Genomic DNA, 13,239 nt, shown 5'->3' with positions numbered 1-13,239 from the left:
ATTACCGATGTGTGTTGTTAGCCTGCTATCCCACCTGTTATCTCAGGGTGTTTCAGGAGAAGCAGGAGTCCATATCTCAGGGTGGTGCTTGTTGTCTCAGTGCCTGCAGCAAACAGATCACTTGCAGTACAGACCAAGTTTTCAATGGTAAATTCAGACTGTGGTTGTTGTTTTTCCTAGGAATAATTTGGTATGATTAACTAGAAAGGAAGAGAGGCAATAGGGCACAATGGAAAGCATGATGGATTTGGAGGCAGAGGTCCTTGGTTTGAATCCCAGCTGGGATCTTTTGTTTTTTTAAATTTTTGTGGGGAGGCAGTCAGTGTTAAGTGACTTGCCCAGGGTCACACAGCAAGCAAGTATCTGGGCTAGATTTGAACTCAGGTCCTTCTGACTTCAAGGGCAGTGCTCTATCCATTGTGCCACCCACCTCTGTAAGCTGACTTCTGATCTTGATTTTAGGCAAGAAATTTAATATTTTCTTGTTTCAGTTTCCTGATACACAAAATGAAGGGATTGGATTCACTGACCTCCAAGATCCCTTTCAGGTCTAAATCTATGATCCTATAAGTAAATTAAGTTGGAACAATACAATCCAAAGTGCAACAAGAAGCTGGAAATTATCAAGGAGGTGTGGTCATTTCAGATAATACATATGGGAGAAAGAGAAAAAAAGACATGGAGAGAGTTGAGACGGAGAGAGAGAGAGAGAGAGAGAGAGAGAGAGAGAGAGAGAGAGAGAGAGAGAGAGAGAGAGCTGCAATTTCATTGGCACAGAAAACTTCCAGATTAAAAAAAAATTCTCTCTGCCAATGCAAGTCTACACTTTCTCTGAAAAACTTAAACTCTCAAGTCCTAGGGCACTGTCAGGTTAAGTGGCTTGCCCAGGATCACAAAGACATTTTGTTTCAGAGAGGGCACTTAAACTCAGTTTTGCCTGGCTCTGGGACCAGCTCTTTCTCTCCTACATCAAGGGTGTCAAACTCTCAGGCCTTAGGACATAAGCAACCAGCAAAACTGTAGGGCCCAAACCAGATAAAAATGCAATTGGGAAATGTTTAGCAAAATTAATAAAAATACAATACAACATAGGTAATGTTAATTTGTGGGTTTTCTAAATCAATATGATGCCCACTGGAATTCATTTCTACTCATGCTTGACACAACTGTACTACATCATTCTATCTTTCAAGATATCTATACCTATATAGTATATTTCAATAATATCTGTGTATATACATAAGCAGTTAGGTGGTGTAGTAGATTGATTGCTGGACCTAGACTCAAGAAGATTCATCATCTTGAGTTCAAATCTGACCTCAGACGCTTATTGGATGTGTGTCCCTGGATAAGTCACTTAGCCCTGTTTGCCTCAGGTTCTTCATCTATAAAATAAACTGGAGAAGGAAATGGAAAACCACTCTAGCACCTTTGTCAAGAAAATCTGAAATGGAGTCATGAAGAGTCAGACAGGACTGAAATGATTAAATAACAATTACACAAGCACTGCATAAATGATTGATTGCATTTTCCACGTGACTTACAAAGCTAATAAATCCTGTTACTCTATATGACTGGGTGAGATAAACAGGATTTATTAAATTAGCATTTGAGGAAGGAAACAAATTATCAGCTTACATGTACATAACAATTTGAAAAATAAGAGTTCATGTATAGTTTTCCATTTTATCCTCATCCAAATGCTGTGACAGAAGTAGCGCATAATTATTGTCATTTTTCAAATGAAGAAAGTGAAATGCTAAATGCTTTGCCCTTGACCATGAGATGTTGGTATTAAGGAAAAGTCACCACTAAGTTCAGAGACTGAATATATAACAAATACTATATAGACTAAAGATAAGAAAGTAGAAACATAGGAATACCAGGCAAGTGCTAGAGGACATAATTCAAGTTCAAGTCAACCAAGGCCTACTCCCACTGTGGGTGATGGAGGGAGGGGGGAAACATATGGCATTCTTAAGATTCTCAGAAACTAAACAGAGAGCATTACAAGAGACTATTGTATGTAATTGTTCTAAAAATCTCTTACTGTGGTCTACATTTTTGTCTTCTCCCACATTCCCTCATCCACCAATGGGGATGAAATCTATGGGAGAATATACCCTTATGTGCACAGACTGAAGAACGTAGGATTCTCCTTGTCAGTTATGTTACTATACTGCTAAATTAAATGTCTTTTTGAATTAATGTGTTTTCTGGTTGATCTGGTAAGAAAACCATTGGCGGTGACCTCAGAGTACACTTCATTCCTTTAAGTGGGTCATTGATTGATTTCAGGTTGTCTATCAGCCTATCTTTTACCTTCTGCCATGTTTTTGGTACTGTCAGGGCTTCATTTAATTCATATGAATTATATTAGCATAATTTGGTTGACTTTTTTTTCTTTAACTTTTCAGTGACTTTTCTTCCCTTTGGTTTTGCACTTAATTCTTTGTGGAGAGGATGGAAAGTTAGGAGCCTCTAACTCCACCATCTTGACTGTAAAACCCACCATCTTTCCCCCAAGCACCTAACACAGCAGTGCCTCCATTCCAATCAGACTGCTGAGATTAAAGTTCTCTGTATCCCACTGTCTTTCCACAATCCTGAAATGTCCTGTCTATTCCTAACTGCCTAGCTCTAGGACCTCCTTCAAGACCCAGATCAAGGGAGCCAAGATGGTGGAGTAGAAAGACAGACCTGTAGAAGCTCCACCCCCATAGCCCATAAAATACCTGTAAAAATGACTCTAAACAAATTCAAGAGGAGAAGAAACCACAAAATGACAGAGAAAAAGAGATTTCCAGCCCAACACAGCCTGGAAGGCTGACAGGAAAGGTCTATCATCGCACCAGGCATGGAGCAGAGCACAGCCCTGCCTTGGCCGCATGACACCAGCAGGGACAGGATCAAAGCAGGCCTCAGGGGCAAAATCTCCAGCAGCAGCTGTGGTTCCCAGATTGCTCAAACCACAAATGCCAAAGACAGCTTCAAAGGTCAGTGAGAAAGTGTTTTCACCTGCATGAGAAGGGAACTCCATCTGTCACGCTAGCAGCAGGAACTGTAGCACCTGGGTCCATTTTTGGAGCCCTCGGCCTGAGGCCTCTGGGGAAATTGAGCCACTAATCTGGATCTCAGCCCTGAGTGGTGGCCCTGGGGTGAGGAGGAGGAGTGCTGGTATGGTGGTTGTGGAGAGGAAATTCTACTTGCAGATCCTGGACAGAACAGAGTGCTTGTGGTTGCTCACAGACAAGAGCACAGGCCAAGAGAAGAGTAAACTCTTCTCCCTTGATTGTGCCACCTTGGAGGAAATGAGAACTTACAGGTCCTCAGAGTATATCCCTGACAAAGGACTCAAAAGTTAAGTAACTGGCTGAGAAAATGCACAAAAGGGGGGAAAAAATAAGACTATAGAAGGCTACTTTCTGGGTGAACAGGTATTTTCTTCAATCTTTTCAGATGAGGAAGAACAATGCACACCAAGAAATTACAAAACAAAACCAAAAGAATGAAAAAATGGAAGATAAGGTGAAATATCTCATTGGAAAAACAACTGACCCAGAAAATAGATCCAGGAGAGATAATTTAAAAATTATGGGACTACCTGAAAGCCAAGATCAGAAAAAGAGCCTAGACATCATCTTTCATGAAATTATCAAGGAAAACTGCCCTGATATTCTAGAATCAGAGGGTAAAATAAATATTGAAAGAATCCACCAATCACCTCTTGAAAGAGATCCAAAAACTCTTAGGAATATTGTAGGCAAATTCCAGAGTTCCCAGGTGAAGGAGGAAATATTGCAAGCAGCTGGAAAGAAACAATATGAGTATTGTGGAAATACAATCAGGATAACATAAGATCTTCCAACTTCTACATTAAGAGATCAAAGGACTTGGAATATGATATTCCAGAAATCAAATGAACTAGGATTAAAACCAAGAATCACCTACTCAGAAAAACTGAGTATAATACTTCCGGGGAAAAAATGGTCATTCAAGGAAATAGAGGACTTTCAAGCATTCTTGATGAAAAGACCAGAGCTGAATAGAAAATCTGACTTTCAAACACAAGAATCAAGGAAAGCATGAAAAGGTAAACAGGAAAGAAAAATCCCAAGGGACTTACTAAAGTTGAACTGTTTACATTCCTACATGGAAAGATAATATTTGCAACTCTTGAAACTTTTCTCAGTATTTGGGTAGTTGAAGGGATTATATATATATATATAGACAGAGAGCACAGGATGGGTTGAATAGGAAGGGATGATACCTAAAAAAATAAAATTAAGGAATGAGAGAGGAATATATTGGGAGGAGAAAGGGAGAAATGGAATGGCGCAGGTTATCTCTCATAAAAGAGGCAAGAAAAAGCTTTTTCAATGGAGGAGAAAAGGGAGGAGGTGAGAGGGAAAAGATAAGCCTACTCTCTTCACATATGACAAGGAGAGAATAACATACTCAATTTGGAATGAAAATCTATCTTACACTACAGGAAAGTAGGGGAAAAGCAGACAAGTAGGGTGAGGGGGATGATAGAATTGAGGGCAAATGGGAGGAGGGAGTAACTAGAAGTAAACACTTTTGGGGAGGGAAAAGGTCTAAAGAGAGAATAGAATAAATGGGGGGCAGGATAGGATGGAGGAAAATACAGTTAGTCTTTCACAGCATGACTATTATGGAAGTCTTCTGCAAAACTACACATATATAGTCTATGTTGAACTGCATGCCTTCTCAGTGGGGATAGGGAGGGAGAGAGGGAGAGAAGTTGGAACTCAAAGTTTTTTAGGAATGAATGTTGAGAATTGGTTTTGCATGCAACTGGGAAATAAGACATACAAGTAACGGGGTATAGAAATCTATCTTGCCCTACCAGAAAAGAGAGAAGATGGGGATAAGCAAAGGGAGGAGTGTCATAGAAGGGAAGGAAGATTGGGGGAAGGGGTAATCAGAATGCATGGCATTTTGGGGTGGGGGGAGCGGAGAGATGGGGAGAAAATTTGAAACTCAAAATTTTATGGAAATGAATCCTGAAAACTAAAAATAAATAAATAAACAATCAAAAGACCCAGATCAAAACCTAACTCTTCCAGGAGGAAATCTTATGTTAACCCTCCCCAAATATTATATTTCTTGCTAACTCCAAATTCCTGCATCACTTATATCTTCAGTTTATAAGCTATTTTGTTTTTCCTTAAACATTCCTGATAATTATTCTGTTCTCCTTATATGTGCTTCCTTCTTTCTGTTGGGTTAGAAATTCCAGGCCATGGAGCAGGGAGCACCCGAGCTGCCGCAGGGGCTTCTGGCCAAGCCCCTAGGGGGCCTGGACGCTGACTTGGTGGTGGCAGGGGATGAGCAAGAGGCAGGGATCGGATGCGGGGCCAAGGGCCTGCTTGCAGGCTCCGGGGATGCCACGATGACAGAAGGTAGTTTTTGGTCGAAGAAAATTGAAATTACTGTTTCAGAAGCAGAAAAAAGGACTGGAAGAAATGCCATGAACATGGAAGAAATTTATACAGCTTACCACATTGAGACAAGATCAGTTGAACCAAGTGATGGCCAGAGTGTTCTTACAGACTCTCTTTGGAGACGGTATAGCGAATTTGATTATTGAGAAACTGTTTGCTACTTTACTATCTGCATATTGTTGTCCCACCTCTGCCTCAAAATAGGGCAGAATTTGTTTGGCATAAACTCTTTGCAGACAACATGGATCCTGATTTTGTGGAAAGTTGAAGAATTGGTTTGGAAAACTTTCTTTTGAGAGTGGCTTCGCATTCTGTCCTTTCTGAAGACAAAATCTTCTATTTGTTTTTGACACAGGAAAATAACTGGAAGGAGACAGTGAATGAAACAGGGTTCCAGCTAAAGGCAGACTCCAGGTTAAAAGCTCTTAATGCAACATTCGGAGTGAAAAACCCAGACGAGATTTACTGAGCTAAAACATTATGGTGATGAACTACAATCTGTCATCTCACACCTTCTTCGAGTCAGAGCCAGAGTAGCAGACCGACTGTATGGTGTCTATAAAGTTCATGGAAATTATGGAAGAGTTTTCAGTGAATGGAGTGCCATAGAAAAAGAAATGGGAGATGGACTACAGAGTGCAGGACATCATATGGATGTATATGTTCTATTGATGATATTTTAGAAGAAGAGGAGCATTATGCAGATCAACTAAAGGAATATCTTTTCTATGCAGAAGCATTAAGAGCAGTTTGTTGGAAACATGAACTAATGCAGTATGACTTGGAGATGGCTGCTCAGGATCTGGCATCCAAAAAACAACAGTGTGAGGAACTTGCAACAGGGACTGTGAGGACATTCTTTCTGAAAGGAATGACTAGTAAGCTGTTCGGTCAAGAAACTCCAGAGCAAAGAGAAGCCAGAATAAAGGTGCTAGAGGAACAAATAAATGAAGAACAACAACTGAAGTCTAAAAATCTGGAAGGCAGAGAATTTGTGAAAGCTGCTTGGGCAGATATTGAACGCTTCAAAGAGCAAAAGAACCATGATTTAAAGGAGGCTCTCATATGCTATGCAGTTATGCAGATTAATATGTGCAAAAAGGGAATTCAAGTGTGGACCAATGCTAAAGAATGTTTCAGCAAAATGTAATCCTAATAGAAATGAATTCCTCTTCACTTAAGTGCCCCAGAACAGAAGCACAAGTACACAATGGAGATTTAAGTTGCTACCTGGTATACACAGAAATTTACAATTTAATCATTTGAGTAAATGCAGTGTTCTTTATGCTGATTGTAGTTGTTAGAATAGCACAAAAAGGAGAGATGTTTTAATGAAGATTAACATAGAAATTAAGAATTTATGGTGATCCCCCAAAATCATTTGGTGTTGTTTGAGAGGATTCTGAACATGTAAAAGTCCCATTGTTAGGTCATGTTTATATGTCCTTTCAGCCCATGTTCTCTCTATAAATGTATTAAATTATTTAGAGTTTTTACTTAAGATTATATTCTTGAGGTTCACTCAGAAAAGATGGCCAAGTGGAAACTCACTAGAATGCTGTGGGGATGATTTTTACTTGCCTTATAGCTGAGCTATTTGCTTTGACAAAAGCTCAGCAGAAACTTAGTGTGAAATCTAAGCTATTCCACCCATACCTCCTCAGCACCCCTGTGAGTAATGTATGCATACACTAGAAAATGCCTTCAATTTTGTGCTTCACCAGAATTTTGATATTGGACAAAAATTTTATACTGCCACAAGAAGACAACTCTTTAAATGAGTAGTGGAAGCCATTGTCATGAATTAGTAGAAAGCCTTTTAATTGAATATGTTAAATATAATAAGAAAGTTTCCAAATCAGTTTTTCAAATCTGAGTGATGAGCCTAAATTAATCTGGCTTATCTCTTGACATGTGGTGTTTCAGGGTAAGAGATGTAACATTTCAGTGTATAAGATCTATATGTGAACAACATATGTGGTATCTTCATTATTAGCATCCTTCTTTTATACTGCTTGGCTGCAATTTTGTAAAGAAAAATGAATAAATTATATTGATTTTTTTTGTTTGGTTTTCATGATACAGTTTGTTCAAAAGCCAGGGATCTTTATTTTTTGCTAGCTTTGCAGAATCTTAAATGTGAACTTGCTCTTTCTAATTATGTAAAATAACAATAATCCACTACTAGCTAGCATTTGACTTTTATACATGTTGAAAATGTTGCAAATTATTGTGGAAATTGCCAGACTTAATAAAAGAAAGAAGCATTGTGCTAATTTTCATATGAGATGCATTAATTTAACAACATGATTCATAACTATTAATACCTCATTTCCTATATCTTGGAATATGTTCCTTAGATTTCATTCTCCACCTTGTGGTCTCTTCTCCTCCTCCTCCCCAGCTAATGGTTTTTTTGTTTCTTTCAATATTTCATTGTATGTAATTTTTTTGAAACAAAATTTTTGTTTTAAAAAACAAGGAGTTATACTGAAATGTAATTTAACGTTCTTGTTTATTATTTTCTTGGGTTTTATGAAAGGTAAAACTGGTGCAAGAAAAGCTCATCTGTTAAAAGAAACACAAATGAACATCTTTATCTGAGATAAGACAATCTTTCCATTTAACATTAAAAAAACCAAATAGACATTAACTACAAACTGACAGTAGCCAAATGAATAGTGTACCTTTCTCACTCCCATCTGGTTCTCTTTCATTTGAAAAAAAAGAACAAAGCTGTTCTTTTTAGCTTCATTCCAAATAAGCAAAATAAAATTCTTAAATATTTTTCAAATTTTCTACAAACAAATATATACCTATCTAATAGAATGTCTTGATTAGGACCTTTTTTGCTTACTTTTTTTAGCTTGTCACCAAAAGATGCTATGGAGTAGTTACCCTTTATGTTTTAGGGGACTGGTTTATTTTTTAAAATTGTGCAATTCAATAGCTAAATTTTTCCTAACCTTAAAAATCTCTTCAGAGGCATTTTTTGATAGAAAGCATTTTGGCATGATTACAGAAAAGAGATAAAAAAATATATATAAATGGACTAGGCAGAATTCTTTCTAGTCCAAGTTTCAATTTTTCAAAAAGTATTCATTTTAGGCTTTAGTTTTTAAAATTTTTTTGGTTTAATTCTCAGAATTAAAAATAAGAACCAGATATAAACAATAAATAATTTTAAAGGTCTTTTAAACTCATTTTAAAAATAAATGCAAAGATAACAACAACAACAAAAAAGGAAATTCCATTAGGACTAGGACCTGATTTTCTAATTCTTCTGTCTTCCCCTTAGAGGACTTTGAGCACATTATGATTAATATATAATTATTTACTGCTCTGTGTTTGTGAATGTGAGTGTCAGCCTCTGGTACACAATTTTATGTACAAGAACTTAGATTGAGACCTACTTCTCACACTCTACCTGCTCCATTTTCATCAGGTAACAGTCAATGAAGTCCTGAGGATGGCTGCAGTCCAGTGTCCTTTGGTGTTCCTTCACTTCTTCCAAAATAAATTCATGGAGTAAATGAAAATTTTTAATTGATTTATGATGAGATCCAGGGAGATAATTTACTAGAGATGTAAAAGAATTGTAGACCTAAAAAGCGGAATTTTATATCATATTTTATTAGAAAGAAAAAATAATTCTGTACTCTAATAATGTTCAGAAGAGGGTGGGACAAATGCCCTTTACAAAATAGTGATTTTTCTCATCATTTCCTATACAAACCCCCTAAAAATATTTCAGTATTCTGTTCTTTGATTGTCTGAGACTACCTTAATCTTCACTCTCAATTCTTACTTCCTCCAGAAAAGTTCTTATCCTTTCTCATTATGAAGTCTTCTAAGAGCTCTGCCTTCCACCTTCCACTGGAACAGCAAGCTCTTCTGCTAACCTGATCTAAACTAAGGTGCTCAAGGGAAAAGTCAGCTTTTCTAGAGTAACATGAATTTTAACATTCAGTCCCTGGGACGAGTGGATGAACTACTCCAGGGAAAGACTTTATAATGTCCCTGAAATTAGAACACATAAAGGTGACCTTCTCTGTCTTTAGTCCCTGTCAATGAAGAAGAAAATGTGACCTCATCCCAGTGTGGCACTTTTGTACCTCACAGAGGAATACATGATGAAATCTAACCTAGCTCCTTGCAGTAATTTCTTTGAAGTCATGAAAAAAAAATATCCTGAGTTCCAAAAGGATAGAACACTGGCCTCACCTGAATCCATGAGGAACTTATGATCTTGGTGATTTCTTCTAAAAGCTTCATTAAATATAGAAATTTCTGGTCTTTATATTCAAAATGTTTCGGGAAAATGATAGAGCAGATTACATTGCAAGGAGCACACACAAGGATGAATGTGGGGTCACATGGTAATCCTACAAAAGAAAGAAGGAGAGAGATAAAGACTTTAACTCTGCCACTGTGGTCAAAAGGAAGGCTTGCCAGTCAGTAGGTAAGAACTGACTGTCCTGTTTCTGGTCAATCTTACATTCTAGCTGACATTTATTTGGCATGGCAAGATTGAAAATAAACTACCCTTTAAGAAGCATATAATTTGATCCATATAAGCATGAAGCATATAATTTGATAAGAATTCTAAGTGCAAATAGAATAATTCCCATTTTATAGATGAAGTTGCTGAGGTTCAAGAAAATTAGCTGATTTATGCCACAACTAGGAAGGATCAAGAAGTGGAATTCAACCCAAATTCTCTCCTAACCCAAAATATAGTGATCTTCCTAGCATAGTGCATCACTTCCCATTTCTAAATGACTATTCATCACCTTACCCTAACCAGCTTTTGCTTTCAGACTTCTTCATGTCTATTTTAAATGATATTTCATTTTATGTCAATCCGAAATACCAGGATAAGAGTTGCAGGAACTGGGCTGGAAGCCTTGTTATTCAAAATTCACTGAGGTTCAAGGTCCTGGGCTGTCTAAGGAATGATGATGTCAAGGTGGAGAGGTAAACTGCCTTAACTATATATATATTGTATATATTGTATCTTATCTCTCCCTCAGGGTGTCCCATTACTTTAGTCATGCTAGCCTATTTGCCTTATAAATAGTACTTGGCTGGTGATTGACTGGCATCTGGTGACAATGACTAGCCCCTTCTCCACTGGTGTTGCTTCCCCAGATGGGAGCTATGAGGACTACACTAGGACCAAGGGTCTAGAGATTGCTGCTACTCCTATGGGCCTCCTATGAATCTACCTGTTGGTGGCAGCTGGTCATCAGTTGTTGCTAGTGGTAATGAGAAAGGTGGGCCCCTTCTCCACAATGATTTACCCTCTCAATGAGAACTGTAGAGAAGGGCCTAGAAATGATTTGGAAGAGAGGAGGACACTACTATTCCCAAGGGGCTGGGCTCAAGGGCCTGAGCTGTCTCCATCAGGGTCAAAGGGGAGATGGTCATTAAGGTGGAGGTGGTTTGACTAGCCTGGATCATTCAAGTCTTCCCCCTCCCCAAACTACTTTGCATTCAATCTGTAAATATTTTTCAGTATATGTGGCTTAGCATCTGTGGGAGCAGTTGCTAGGCTACATCTTCACAAGGGAGTGACTATGTATACAGGAGGAAAAGTATTGCCATTTTCCAGACTCTTGGGTTGGAGGTCCTGAGCTGTGTTCATCAGGGTCAGAGGGGAGATGGTGGTCGAGGTGATAGTTATATTAAAGAAGGTCAAAGACAGAATCTTGGAGATACTCAGACTTAGGGGATTGATGGTGGATAGTGATCTAGCAAAAGAATACTGAAAAGCTAACACCAGACAGGAAGAAGAAGCAGTAACTAAAAACATTATAGAGGCAACTGTAGAGAGAATATCAATCAACCAAACCACCAGCAGTTACTGAGCTCTTACTGGGCACTGGGCTAAGCATCAGGGGTACAGAGACAGAAGTGAAGCAGTCCCCACCCTCAGAGAGCTTACATTATAATGGGGGAGACAACATCTACACAGACTGTGGCAAAAGTCTCAGATTCCACAATGATATGGGAATGCTGTTCTCGTTTTATTCCTAAATTGTTCCCGGTGAAATAGTCTGGAGTGGGAGAGCACATATAGCTAATTATGAGAAACATCTGACAGTACTCAACTGCTGCCCAATTACTGCCAGCCAAAACACAAACACACAAACACACATGCAGAGAGACAAACACACACATGACACATGTAGTTTTTACCTTTTATGGTTTAAGAAGAAATTATCCCATAGAATTTATGGCATCAGCATCTCTACTTATGCCCTCCTTCAGTGCCCTGTGGTCCCCGTAAGTTTCAGATTTCATAAGAGGAAGACAACCCCTCTGCTAGATAGCTTAGATCAAGGAGGAGGAGGAAGCAAGAAGGGAAAGAGCTTCCAAGAGATGCTGAGTCAGCTCCCTGCCTTCCTAGCAAGGTTCTCAGCCCTGCTTCCCTTCCTTCAGTTGGTCAGAAAATATCAAGAAAATCCCTGGACTCCCCAAAAGGATCCTAAAAGAATGCCTTTTCCCCCTGGAATTCTTGACCAAAGGTAACAGAACCACTGTTACTAGGTTCTTATGAGCTCTGCTCCATATGAAAAGATATAAAAACATAGAAAGTCATCCCCCTAAACTTTCCACCCCACACTGCCTCCTCACAATATTAGCATGAAGTCCTTAGCAGAGCCACACTGGCTCTCATCTCTTCTCTCAGCCATCCTGACCCGTCAGGGCTTCTAGGAATGCCCACACGATTATGGGCATATCCCCAGGATGGACCCCAAAGTGCTAACATGGTTAGCACTTCAGACTACAGTAAATTCTTGGACCAGCCTCAGTCTGCATAAGTTATCAGGGATAGCATGAATTTTTCCAAGGTCAGTGGTGTATGTGTTCGCCCTTCATTGCAAAAGAAGACTATGCCATCAGAGAAATAATGACATGACTTACACTTGACTTTTTTTTTTTTTTTGAGTTTAGCTATGCAGGTCACCAGCCTCACTTCTCCAGAGCCACCTGAATCCAGTGACCAGATATTCATCAGGATGACTGGAGATGACCCAGGATGAGGCAATTGGGATTAAGTGACTTGCCCAAGGTCACACAGCTAGTGAATGTCAAGTATCTGAGGTGAGATTGGAACTCAGGTCCTCCTGACTCCTGCACTGGTGCTCTATCCACTGCACCACCTAGCTGCCCCAAGTTAGTGGTAACAAAGCAAACACCAACCTTTTATTTTCTTTAACTCCTCCACAAGGTACTTGGCCTCTTCTTGGACTCTCTCTTCAATGTTCCTCTTCCCCATTCCAAAATTCCTCAGGGTCATGAGGGAGAAACAGCGGATTTGCTTCCATCTCTCTCCATTGCTTGCACTAAGTCCTACAAAGGGCAGTAGGAAGAAGACAAACCTAAGACTCCAAAGTTCCTTACAGCCCATGTTAAAAAGTCCATGCCCAAGGGCTCTTTGTCCATACCCCTTGTTGTAAGAGAACAGAATGAAATGGGAGAAGGGTCTGTTTGCTTTTTCCTCTGTCGATATTGTTTCCTGTCCCATCCCACACATCATTCTCTCTTCACCATGTCAGAAACACATCAGGTGGCCCTATACCCACACTCCCTTCCTAGAAATGAAGTAGCCATAAAGATGGAGGCCAGGATAAAGATTGATTTTTGAGACCCTGAACGGGTGTAGGGTAAGTGAGTTTATATCTCAGCCTCTTTTGACCCAAGGAACCTAAAAGTTTGTAGTGTCTTAAAGGTCTAACTCCCTACTTCACTCAAGTACCAAAAA

General features: G+C 39.1%; 2 pseudogenes; one reads left to right on the top strand and one right to left on the bottom strand.

The window, feature by feature from the left end:
• The window catches only part of LOC140515177 (cytochrome P450 2C19-like), a 34,479-nt pseudogene that overhangs the window by 8,356 nt on the left and 12,884 nt on the right, over positions 1-13,239 (bottom strand).
• Positions 5,267-6,876, top strand: LOC140515162 (sorting nexin-4 pseudogene; annotated as a pseudogene).

Source organism: Notamacropus eugenii, chromosome 1 (assembly GCF_028372415.1).
Source record: "Notamacropus eugenii isolate mMacEug1 chromosome 1, mMacEug1.pri_v2, whole genome shotgun sequence".
NCBI lineage: Eukaryota > Metazoa > Chordata > Mammalia > Diprotodontia > Macropodidae > Notamacropus > Notamacropus eugenii.
The sequence above is the reverse complement of the archived record's forward strand: the minus strand, read 5'-3'. Positions and strand labels throughout refer to the sequence as shown.